Genomic DNA, 13911 nt, shown 5'->3' on the forward strand with positions numbered 1-13911 from the left:
CAGGTTCACAACTGTCTCTTATCCATAATTATAACGAGGGTCACAACTGGTTCTCGCCCACAATTATTAGGTGGGTAACAACAGGCTAGTACCCACCATTTTTATGGGGGTCATCACCAGGCTCTCTCCCCCAACTATAAGGAGGCTTGCCACCAGGCTCTGACACCAAATCTTTACAGCCTGTGCATTAGGCCCTCCTATATGTGTAATGAAGGGTGCATGGGATTCCCTCTTTCCTTTCAGTTTTTCGGAAGCCCTCGCACTTGCTGCTTCGGCTTGATGAGTCTGTGAGTTCGTCCTTTAAAATGTAAACTGGATTGTCTGACCATGTCGTATCCACAATGGCACTTACCGGTGGATTTAGTTAGAGTTCCTCCTTGTCTACAGCATCTATGGTTGTCAGAGATGACGGGACTAAGGTCAGAGATGGGCCGGCAGCTTTTAAGGGGTCTAGGAGGATTTTTGTCTTTTCCTTTTTGGTTTCTCTAGTGGCGTAATTCGGGGACATCCCTCCATGCTGCTCCTCCCGCTGGGCCAGTACCATTTCCGTGGTGTTTCCATCAGTTTCGGAGGTTTTCAGGTGACCAAACACCCCTGAAAAAACCCTCCAGTCTCCCCTTGACTTTATTAGGGGGAGCACTCGAGCATCGGAAGATACTCGAGCATTTTAATCCTCACTCATCTCTATGGTTTATATTGGACACATTTATTATGATGATTAGTTGGGGTTGAATCATTGTCCGGTGATAGAAATAAGAGGAACGTGGTGGATGGATGTGAAGCCGCACATCTATAATGCTGAGGCCCTCATACATAGACGATTGCCCTGTTATTAGTATTCCCGACAAAGGTTTGGGGATGGGTCACATGGTCTGATTACGGAACGGCAGAAGGGATTTCTATGGTCGATCAGTCTTAATGTTTGGAGCTTTTGGAGATGACTATGAACCTCAGGGCGCAGCGTGGATAATAAGTACGACTGACTGCGAACCTGCGCTACACTTATTAAGGGTAATGACTAAAATGAAAACGCAAATGTATTAACTGCTTTATAACCTCCGTGTACATGAATGGTAAACGGAATAATATAAGAAGACGAGACAATTACTACTAAGAGAGCGGTCTTTATTATATATCACATTAGGGCGCGTCCAGGTAACAGAGTAGAGACGGATTCTTCTGTGATAAACAGATACATGTCTTAAAGGGGAACGAATCTAACCTGCTGATATGTCCCTATTGCACATGGGGCGCGGAGGATGAGGGTATGTGTCTTACCTTCAGCCTCGGCACCAGAGTCGGCCTTAGGGTAAATGGCGCTGTGTCAGTCCAGTAGCCTTCATGTAAGTAAACACCTGTATATACTGTATATTGTGCACATACGCCTGTCTTTGAATGTATATATAAGTACAGTCTTAGTTATGACTTTCACTAAATTCTGTATCCATAGACTGTTCCCATAGACTGTTCTCCTTAGGGCTGCATCCAACTTCTTCAGCCACCGGTATTTAAATAATGAGCGTTTGGGTACAAATGCGCCTGAAAGTTCGGTAAGTTCGCTCATCACTAATAGGGAATCAACCCAGGACCGTTTCTAGCGGCGGGCGGGCCGGGCGACCGCACGGGGCGCCGACAGCTAGGGGGCGCTGGTGGCACCTTCCCAGACCTCACCTAGCTGCGCACGCCCCCGCCAGCCCTTCCGCCGGCCACATTATCTGCCTCCGCGCCCGACCGCAGCTCCTGCCTCGCGCCCGCTGGCCACATTATCAGCCTCCCCCGCCCGACCGCAGCTCCTGCTGCCCCACGCGCCGGACGCATGATCTGCGCAGATCGCCGGACTTCAGCTCCTCCCCGGCCCATCACCTGACAGCAGGCCGCCGCCCCCAAACACATCTTCTCTATCCTCCAGCAGGCGCCGTGATATGACGTTCGGGGGCAGCGGCCTGCTGTCAGGTGATGGGCCGGGGAGGAGCTGCAGTCCGGCGATCTGCGCAGATCATGCGGCCGGCGCGCGGAGAGGCAGGAGCTGCGGTTGGGCGGGGGAGGTAGATAATGTGGCCAGCGGGTGGGGAGGCAGGAGCTGCGGTCGGGGGAGGCAGATCATGCGGCCGCTGGGCGGGGAGGCAGGAGCGGCTCCTCGCAGGCCAGAAGAGAAGATCTGATGAGAGAGAGAGGGACCCGCTGTATGCAAGAAGGTGAGTATAATGTTTTGTTTTTTTTTGTGTTGTGTTGCGGCAATGAAGGGTATCACTAAGGAGCAGAACATGGGGGGAGGGGGGGGGAGATTATTATTATATAGCAAAACATGGGAGGGGGATTATTATTATATGGCAGAACATGAGAGGGAGGATTATTACTATATGGCAGATCATGGGAGGGGGGATTATTATTATATGGCAGAACATGGGAGGGGGGATTATTTATTATATGGCAGAACATGGGAGGGGGATTATTACTATGGGTCAGAACATGGGAGGGGGAATTAATACTATGGGCAGAACATGGGGGGGGGTTACTATGGGGCAGAACATTGTAGGGGGATTATTACTATGGGGCAGAACATGGGGGGGATTTTTACTATTGGGCAAAGCACAGGGGGGTTATTACTATGGGGACAGAGCACAGTGGGGATTATTACTATGGGGACAGAGCACAGGGGGATTATTACTATGAGAACAGCACAGGGGGGGGGATTATTACTATGGGGCAGACCACAGGGAAGATTATTTCTATAGAGACAGCACAGGGGATATTATTATTATAGGGACAGCACGGGAGGGGGGGTTATTACTATGGGGCAGAGCACAGACGTCATAAAAAGAGGAAGTTGTTGTAAAAGTGCGGAGCCTAAGATGTTTGTCTGGCAGGTTCAGAAGAGACGAATTGTAGCTGCAAGAAATCATCATGGAGGTCTGGGCAAGATGGAGAGGGAAAGGAAAATGACGCCTCAGATCAAAGAAGACGTCACTGACTTTTTTTTTTGTTTCAGTTGAAAATGGTTAAATAACACTGCTCAATGCCATAATACACACACTGCTTCTTCATAGCAACTCCCCCCCCCCCCAACATCACTTGAGAGGGGATGGGGGGGCGCTTTTAGTAAGATTCGCCCTGTAGTCAAAACTACCTAGAAACGGCCCTGAATCAACCAACCTAAAATCAGCCATAATAATCATAATAACAACAACGTAAAAAAGTCATTATTTCCTATGCAATCCGAAATAGAATAGATGGGGGAGATTTATCAAACATGGTGTAAAGTAGAACTGGCTGAGTCGCCCCTGGCAACCAATCAGATTCCACCTTTCATTTTCCAAAGAGTCTGTGAGGAATGAGAGGTGGAATCTGATTGGTTGCCGGGGGCGACTGAGCCAGTCTCACTTTACACCATGTTTAAGAACGATTTAAGAATATGTTAAAAGATCATTATGAACGATTTATCGATCGTTCGCCGCGATTACATGTACGATTATCGTTTGAATTCGATCGTTATCGCGAAAATTCGCCCGATAATCGTTCCGTGTAAACGTAGCATTAGGGTCCATTTACACGGAAAGATTATCTGACAGATTATCTGCCAAAGATTTGAAGCCAAAGCCAGGAATGGATTTGAAAAGAGGACCAATCTCAGGCTTTCCTTTATGACCTGATCTCTGTTTATAGTCTGTTCCTGGCTTTGGCTTTAAATCTTTGGCAGATAATCTTTCTGTGTAAATGGACCCCTAGATGCAAGAATTTCCACAAAGAGGCTGTGTTCACACGTGGCGTTTATTTTGAGGTAATGATATGTTTTGCCACAATTTTGCTGCAATTTTGATGGCATCGTGGCAAAAAAACTACGCTTTTTTTTTTAACTAGGATTGCGCAATTCAGAAATCGCATCCCAAAGCTGTGCAAATTGATTTATAGGTTAGTTCTTGTTCAATTGAAATTGTTGTGTAATGGTGCGTTCACACCTACAGGATCTGCTGCTGATTTTCTGCAGCAGATTTCATTTAAATAACTGAACACAGCATCAAATCTGCTGCAGATCCTGTAGGTGTGAACGCACCCTAACGGTGGAACGCAGGTAAATTTTAATAAATTAGAGAAACTGCGTTCACCACTAGCAACAGTAACCGGGAGTGAAAGGAGAATTCTGAGAGCAATACGAGAGCTTGGAAAGATGGGGCACTTTTCACTTTGACAGATTCTCTCCAGAAGACTCTTTGGGGGAATATTCTGGAAGATCCATAGGTGTCATTTGATGGCCATTTTCTCGGTTTATCGCACTATACGTGATGGTTTTCTGCTGTCATATCCTTTATTTGTATCATATGACGCAGTAATGAAAGCGCAAAGCCGCAATCTCTCAGCCGCAGAAGCGACTTTCAACAGACTGTAAAGCTCCAGTAAGGATCTGACTGAAGGACCCCACCCTGGAAAGTTCTCTAGGATCGGTTATTAGTTTATCGTTCGATTCATAATAAAAATGTGTCTTTTTTCCTTTATTTCACTTGCCTGCACAGGTAGAACGTTTCCGTCGATTCCATTGAATTCTCCCGCCGGGCTTTGTGCTCATCAAACATCTTCAAACTGTTCATCTGATCGGTAACTTGGGAAGAATAATTTATTTTATTTTTACTAATTGTTGCACTAGAAATATCAAAGTAGATTTCAAATACGTTTTTCAAATTACAAAAGTAACAGACGTAAAAATGTCCAATGACAGATAGTTTTCTCGATGCCCCTTGCTTTGGAAATTGGTAATAGAATAGTATCCTTAGATCGTTCTAGAGCAGGGGCGTCAAACTCAAATACACAGTGTGGGCCAAAATTAAAAAATTGGACAAAGTCGCGGGCCAACCATGATATTTAATGAAAAGTGCATGCGGCGTTCCTGGCACTGCCTATACTAAAGTAATTTTCCCCACATGGTAGTTACCCATTATATCCCTCAAGCAGTAGGTAATCCTATCATTGTGCCCCATGTAGTAGCCCTCCCTACCAATAGTGCCCCACATAGTAGCCAGCACAGCTAATATTGTCCCATATAGTAGCCAGCCCTCCCCAATAGTGTCTTATATAGAAGCCAGTCCCTAAAATAGTCTCTTATATAGTAGCCTTCGGCCTACGAGATTATAATATGGGCGGTCTGAGCCGCCATCCGGACCCCCCATTTTATAATCTACTGCAACGTCAGGGGGGCCAGATTTAACACTGGAAAAGTGTGATGGGCCAAAAATTATGGCAGTAAGCAGCGGAGGTGGCAAGCAGGCTAAACGTGATCTGGGGACCGAGGAACACCCCCAGTGCTCCAGAGGAGCTAATTTTATATTTTTATAGGATTGAATTTCCCAAAAATGGCGGGACTTACAAGAATCAGAAGATCAGCGCCAGAAAGAGAAGGTAAGCGGCTACTGGGAACGATCAGCAGGATTGTTCTGTCATTATCCATCTTCACTGTTTAGTTTCGGCCTTTACTGCATCCCCACGGCTCTCCCATCTGGTACTACATGTTGGCTTCAATGAACTGGATTGGTGTGATGCTCCCGGGTTATGATGAAGAATGGCCCATCCATGAGTGGAGACAAAGAAAAAAAGACAAAGGCTTTGGATCATATTAAAAGGAAACTCAACAGCTTTAACCCAGGCAGATGCGACATCACTCAGGTCTAAAGTATAGCGGGAAGGTGGAAGGCCGTGGATTGATTTGTCACACGCGCGCACTAGTCTTCCATTTATTCAGTCTTTCATGTTGGAGCCATTATCATAACCGTGCCCTCATATGTCTTCAAAATCAATATTCTTATTTTCTTGAAGACATTTTAGGAGCACTTCTGTCATGCCAGCTCCCGTTGAGTCATCCATTTGATTGAACCCCTCGGCTGATTTATTCCCATGAAACGTATCACCAGAGTCCGTGCTCCTTATGACTTATATCAGGGGTGCAGGCCGGAATTAGAAGCATTTAGCTGAAGATAACTGGGCAAGAAGCTAGTACATTGATGACCTCATTCTGAGCGATACTCCCAGGATAGTGCATGTCAATGCTATGGTTTGTAAGCAGTGACGGACTGGCCCACCAGAAGACTGGAGGATCCTCCGGTGGGCCCCCAGCTTTAGAACCTGAACTAACACTGACTGACATGTCTTTTTTTACCGGTTCTTCATTGTTGGATGATTTCCTCTGGTGGGCCCCAGATACCCCATTCTAACACTGTTTGTAATAGGTTTGACATGTTTCTCAAGAACTGAATCAATCTCCGCTATGGTCGCCACTAATATGAGGATGCTGCAGAAGTTGGTGGCAGCCGTAGGGAGTCCTGGAAAACATGGAAGCAGCCGATACATGCCCACCTCCATTAATACAGTTAATCTCAAAGGACTCGTTACATTACATATTTTTGCAAAAACTTGTCTCCTTCTCCTGATCTGCTGCTCTTTCCCTTCCATTGTTCACAGCTCGTTGTCTAAATCAGTGATTTTCAACCTTTTTTGAGCCGCGGCACACCACCAACCAAAATGGCACAAAATGACACTAAAACAGTACATATTATACATATAGTTAATAATATACATTCTAAATGTATTTATACTCAGTGTGAAACCTGGGCCTGTTTTCTTCTCCCCCCTGTGCTTCTCTCCTGTGCTTCTCTCTACCATACTTCTCCCCCCTACTTCTCTCCTGTGCTTCTCTCCACCATACTTCTCCCCCCTACTTCTCTCCTGTGCTTCTCTCCACCATACTTCTCCCCCCTGCTTCTCTCCACCATACTTCTCTCCCCCCTGCTTCTCTCCCCCATACTTCTCCCCCCTACTTCTCTCCACCATACTTCTCCCCTCTGCTTCTATCCTGTGCTTCTCTTCACCATACTTCTCTCCCCCCTGCTTCTCTCCACCATACTTCTCCCCCCTACTTCTCTCCTGTGCTTCTCTCCACCATACTTCTCCCCCCTACTTCTCTCCACCATACTTCTCCCCCTACTTCTCTCCTGTTCTTCTCTCCACCATACTTCTCCCCCCTACTTCTCTCCACCATACTTCTCCCCCTACTTCTCTCCTGTGCTTCTCCCCACCATACTTCTCCCCCCTACTTCTCTCCACCATACTTCTCCCCCTACTTCTCTCCTGTTCTTCTCTCCACCATACTTCTCCCCCCTACTTCTCTCCACCATACTTCTCCCCCTACTTCTCTCCTGTGCTTCTCCCCACCATACTTCTCTCCCCCAAACTTCTCTCCCCTGTTTCTCCCCCATCCCCATGTTTCTCTCCCCCATCCCCATGTTTCTCTCCCCCCTGCTTCTCTCCCCTGTTTCTCCCCCATCCCCATGTTTCTCTCCCCCATGCTTCTCTCCCTGTCTCTCCCCCCCTGTTTCTCCCCCCTGCTTCTCTCCCCTGTTTCTCCCCCATCCCCAGGTTTCTCTCCCCCTGTCAGGAACCGGTGATACCAGACACACAGAGACAGTGCACCCTAAGCTCAGCCCCGCCCACTAACTCTACCTACTTGCCCCCCTAGGCTAAACCCTAGGGCAGCAACTGGGCGGCGGTCCCTGTACTGGCTTTGTGGGACACAAAGACAAGACAGACAGACAAAACACAATAAAGAATGGTCGACAGTCCGGGTCACAACAATCGGGCAGCGCAGTACAAAATCACAATCCAAGAAGCAAGGTCAATAAACAGGCAATATGGTCAGGGGCAGCAGCTAGCAGGGATAGTCAGAAATACAAGGCAAAAATAGTCAGACTAAACAGAGAACTAAACAGAGGCAGAAGCAGGCAGAGACAAGCTCAATATCCAGCAGTGAGAGGCAGGCTGGCAGACACTATATAGGAGACAAGAGGTCCAGTGCAGGAGCTGATTGGACCAGACCCCTAATCTCCTCAGAACACCTGGGGCAAGAGACACCTGACCAGACAAGCAAACCAGCATCAGAGTTAACTCCAAAATGGCCAGGAGTATCTCAGGCGGGTGTGGCTGAACAAACACAGAAGGAAATAGGCCAGTGTTCAGACAAGGCCCAGGACACCGCACAAACATACAAAAACACTGAATATCAGCGCCATTTCAAGCGCGCAGCACGAGCCAAGGGGCGCACGGAGTTCCGCACAGGCACATTCATGACACCCCCATTGTTTTTTCCTGTTTCTCTCCCCCATCCCCAGGTTTCTCTCCCCCCCTTCCTCCTCACCTCCTCCCACATGGTCGCCGCTGCTCTCCTCCTCACCTACTGGCCCCCCGTAGGGCCCAGACATGCTGCACCACGCTCCCAGTCTCCACTGATTGGATAGGAGGAGCACGTCCAGGCGCTACAGGCGGCCAGTAGGTGAGGCGGACAGCAGCAGCGGGGCGATCTGCAGGGGCACCATAGTTTGGGGAACTTTCCCCGCGGCACACCCGACCATGTGTCACGGCACACTAGTTGAAAATCACTGGTCTAGATTACCGACCACCACTCTGCTCTAAAAACAATAGTCTGGCTGGTGTACATATAGCTATATATCTATATCATGGGTCTCCAAACTGCGGCCCTCCAGCGGTTGCAAAACCACAACTCCCATCATGCCTGCACAGCTAAAGCTTTGGATTTGGCTGTCCAGGCATGATGGTAAATGTAGTTTTGCAACAGCTGGAGGGCCGCAGTTTGGAGACCCGTGAATATACATCTACATTATGGCAATATACAGTATACACCAGCCATACTGTTTTTAGAGCAGAGTGGTGGTTGATAACCTTGACTATGAAATTAACAAAGGCAGGAAAAAAGCAGCATATCGTGAGAAGGAGGCAGATTTGCTAAATATATTTTCAAAAATATTTAACGTGAAAAGATCTTCAAGTTTATCTACGTTGGTTGAGATGAGAGTACCCCTTTAATGCTTACAGAAGAGTGGGGAAAACAGAGCACAAAAAGTCTGTTACAAATTCACTGGCCGTTCCCATACGTAAGAGACGTTCACCATCCACCTTTGTCTGAATATTGTTCTTTCTTCATGAAAAGTCTTCGGTAACTGAAGCAAAACGAAGAGGACAGCAGGAACAATTTCAGGTCATTTGCCATAGCGGTCGTTTGAGATCGTTTATCGTTAACTCCACCTGGTTGAAAGCTGTCTGCCTATACAGTAAATAGATAGACAACTGCAAACTGCCAGAGTGTGTTAGTGCTCATGAATATCCAGGACTACTGATCACATGCACATAATTAAAGGGACTACTTATTGTGAATGTTATTCAGGAGGAGATCTCTGGATCAGCTGCACGGAACAATGTAAGTGATCCATCATTCTGTTCAGCTTCTCTGTCACTAGTTTATGTCACCCTGAGATTGGACGCCATAAACTTACTGACAAAGTCTCTCTATAAATAAGTCCTTTACACCAGAGAGCAAAAGTTTTTTTTCTAGCTACAGTAATACATTCTAGCTCTGTATACGGTATATTCCATCTAATTGCATCCTGCCCATCTAGTCCTTAATTATTGATCTAATATACCTTTACATTGATTAATTGCCTATAGCATAGTCTATAGAAATGTGGATGATATCTATGGAAGTCTGGATGTAGATTGATCTGTTTTTTGTTGCTAGGTGCAGCTACCACTAGAAATGTCCTCATAGATTGAGCTGTGATTATAAGGTAATGGACGTGGAAAACTGATTATCCCTGGTTGAGCTGACAGAGGCGTTACAATTATATTAATGTCTTGAGACCGTCCTTTCGTCACGCACTACTATCTGCCTGGGTCCCCTATGTATCAAGTCTTTAATTTGCAGCCTGAACTCTGAACTTGCAGAATTAGCATAATCCAGCGGCACATTTGTATTTGCAGCAGTGGAGATCTCCGTTTGGTTGTGATGTCGGTTTCGCTCCGATCTCGGTACGCAGCGTTCGGTGTTGGTCCTACGTTATACACAGCGTTTGAAGTTTTATGTAAATACCGTGTTTGATGTTTTATGTAAATAACGAAAAGACAATCTTTGTGCTCAATTCATTCCCGGCTTAAATATTCAGAGGTTTGTTTTCTTTTTATATAAATTGTGGTTAAAGCGACAGACATAAGCTTAATGAAAGGTATTCGCTCTAAGGAAAAAATATTATATGTGTGAATAAATCTTGGTTTTAAATTTTCAACGGTCGTTGTTTCATACGCAAAGCCACGGCCGTTATTTTGAGTATCAAATAATGGCCATTGTTTAATGGGGAACTATCAGCAGGTTACACAAAGCTAACCTGCTGATATGTCCCTATTACACGGATATGTCTCTTACCTTGCTACTCGGCACTATTCCGGTGCAGTTAGTCGTGTGCTTCATGGTCCGACCCCATAGTGCTGATCCGGCCCGCTCCTTTCATTATCATTAGTAGGTGGCAGGCATGCCAAGGACAGATTGGCACTATGGGTGTGGGCAATGCACCTAAAGATCCTCACGCCAATGCCATTCTATAGATGCGCAAAGATTAAAGTGAATGTACCTGATGGTACATTTGCTTTAAGTTTGATGATGCCCCTTTTGGGTGGGGCTAATCATAAAAAGTTTATTGAATTTAATTAAAAAGACAGTGAAAAAATAACAATCTATGTGTGAACAGCGTACAATAGTCTCCTGAAGGCAGCTATATAACAGCTATACTTACTATATCCAGGTCCTGTCTCCTGCTATATAACAGCTATACTTACTGTATCCAGGTCCAGTCTCCTGAAGGCAGCTATATAACAGCTATACTTACTGTATCCAGGTCCAGTCCCCTGAGGGCAGCTTTATAACAGCTATACTTACTATATCCAGGTCTTGTCTCCTGCTATATAACAGCTATACTTACTGTATCCAGGTCCAGTCTCCTGAAGGCTGCTATATGACAGCTATACTTACTGTATCCAGGTCCATTCTCCTGAAGGCTGCAACAGCTATACTTACTGTATCCAGGTCCATTCTCCTGAAGGCAGCTATATAACAGCTATACTTACTGTATCCAGGTCCAGTCTCCTGAAGGCAGCTATATAAGAGCTCTACTTACTGTATCCAGGTCCAGTCTCCTGAAGGCAGCTATATAACAGCTATACTTACTGTATCCAGGCCCAGTCTCCTGAAGACATGTTATATAACAGCTATACTTACTGTATCCAGGTCCAGTCTCCTGAAGGCAGCCATATAACAGCTATACTTACTGTAACCAGGTCCAGTCTCCTGAAGGCAGCTATACTTACTGTATCCAGGTCCAGTCTCCTGAAGGCTGCTATATAACAGCTATACTTACTGTATTCAGGTCCTGTCTCCTGAAGGCAGCTATATAACAGCTATACTTACTGTATCCAGGTCCAGTCTCCTGAAGGCTGCTATATAACAGCTATACTTACTGTATCCAGGTCCAGTCTCCTGAAGGCAGCTATATAACAGCTATACTTACTGTATCCAGGTCCAGTCTCCTGAAGGCAGCTATATAACAGCTATACTTACTGTATCGAGGTCCAGTCTCCAGACTGCTATATAACAGCTATACTTACTGTATCGAGGTCCAGTCTCCTGAAGGCAGCTATATAACAGCTATACTTACTGTATCCAGGTCCAGTCTCCTGACGGCAGCTATATAACAGCTATACTTACTGTATCCAGGTCCAGTCTCCTGATGGCAGCTATATAACAGCTATACTTACTTATCCAGGTCCAGTCTCCTGAGGGCTCCTATATAACAGCTATACTTACTGTATCCAGGTCCAGTCTCCTGAAGGCTGCTATATAACAGCTATACTTACTGTATCCAGGTCCAGTCTCCTGAAGGCAGCTATATAACAGCTATACTTACTGTATCCAGGTCCAGTCTCCTGAAGGCTGCTATATAACAGCTATACTTACTGTATCCAGGTCCAGTCTCCTGAAGACTGCTATATAACAGCTATACTTACTGTATCCAGGTCCAGTCTCCTGACGGCAGCTATATAACAGCTATACTTACTGTATCCAGGTCCAGTCTCCTGAAGGCTGCTATATAACAGCTATACTTACTGTATCCAGGTCCAGTCTCCTGACGGCAGCTATATAACAGCTATACTTACTGTATCCAGGTCCTGTCTCCTGAAGGCAGCTATATAACAGCTTTCTTTATTTATTTTTTTAGTTTAGATGATTTGGGACATTCAAAGAACATGGGCGTAGAGGTGTATATAACCTTTAAAAGGGTAGTGTCACGAAGAAAACTAGGTCTATACTAATTATGTAAAATAAAATATATTTCCAATGTACAAGTATTTCTAAAAATGTATTTAGAAGATAAAGACTCACTAATCCCCTGTGTGCTGTCTTGCTTCATTATCTGTTGCCCTTGGCTACAGCCCACTGGGCATCCACTTTCTTGTATCGCTCATGCTCAGTTCAATTGTCACATGATCTGGCCAGTTTTTACTTCAAATAAAGCAAGGGGGATTGTGGGAAAGTGTCTGCACTGCTGCCTGGCAACCGCAGGGGAAACCAGGAAGTGAATAGATACATGGGGAAGAAAACTTGTCCAGTGATGAAAGTTACTTTACTAAAAACAGCACACTTGTTCTCCTCTACATGTATGTATGTATGTAGAACACATCTGATTTTTACCTTTTTTTGCTTCGTGACACTGCCCCTTTAAAGGAGAAGTCCCGAGAACTTTTTTATTAAAGTATTGTATTGCCCCCCAAAAGTTATACAAATCACCAATATACACTTATTACGGGAAATGCTTATAAAGTGATTTCTTTTCCCTGCACTTACTACTGTATCAAGGCTTCACTTCCTGGATAACAGGGTGATGTCACTTCCTGGATCACACGGTGCTGTCACTTCCTGGATAACATGGTGATGTCACTTCCGGGATAACACGATGATGTCACTTCCTGGATAACATGGTGATGTCACGACCCGACTCCCAGAGCTGTGCGGGCTGTTGCTGCTAGAGAGGATGATGGCAGAGGGATGCTCAGTGTCCCTCCAGTGTCCTGTGTCCCTCCATGTCACACTGCCATCATCCTCTCCAGCAGCCACAGCCCGCACAGCTCTGGGAGTCGGGTCGTGACATCACCATGTTATCCAGGAAGTGACATCACCATGTTATCCAGGAAGCGGCATCACCGTGTTATCCAGGAAGTGACATCACTGTTATCCAGGAAGTGACATCACTGTGTTATCCAGGAAGTGACATCACAGTGTTATCCAGGAAGTGACATCACCGTGTTATCCAGGAAGTGAAGCCTTGATGCAGTAGTGCAGGGAAAAAAATCCCTTTATAAGCATTTCCCGTAATATGTGTATATTGGTGATTTGTATAACTTAAAGTTAAACACCTTTTTATAATTGAATGCATTTACTACAATTCACATACAATGAAAAGATATTAACGTAGGACTTTTCGGAAGTTCTTTAGTGACAGTAGAATTTTCCATTTCCAGTTAGTTGACAATTCATTCAGTTCTGTCACGTTGGCGCTGCTAATGTAATCCCGCTGCGGTATAATTGTCGGATCTGTGTTGGCTGCTTAAAGCCGGGTTCCATGCCACTGTCTGTCATCTTTATTACAGTGTTGTGACAATTATCACCAATTATTTTTGCTTTATGTAGATTTAATCAAGTCCATCATATTTGTCTCAAAAATAATGACTCCATTATCCCAAACCTGATATTATAATATAACCAGGTAAGCAGAACGTAAACATATCATCCATGTACATGTATACAACCTAGATTCCAGTACAGGGGGCCCCCAACCCCATATCCAAAGGGAAATACCCCACTACCAATCTGCCTGAACATGGACCAGTGTAGCCTCAACGTTGAACCTGTCCCTAAGGTAACCTTTATACAAGGCACTAAATATAAGCACTTATATAAGGTACTAAACATTTGTGAGAAGAGCCGGGGTAAGAATAAACAATCGGGGCAAAAAGCTGGCACAATTTGTACAAAGA

The sequence above is a fragment of the Dendropsophus ebraccatus genome, chromosome 5, assembly GCF_027789765.1.
Source record: "Dendropsophus ebraccatus isolate aDenEbr1 chromosome 5, aDenEbr1.pat, whole genome shotgun sequence".
In the NCBI taxonomy this organism is placed as follows: domain Eukaryota; kingdom Metazoa; phylum Chordata; class Amphibia; order Anura; family Hylidae; genus Dendropsophus; species Dendropsophus ebraccatus.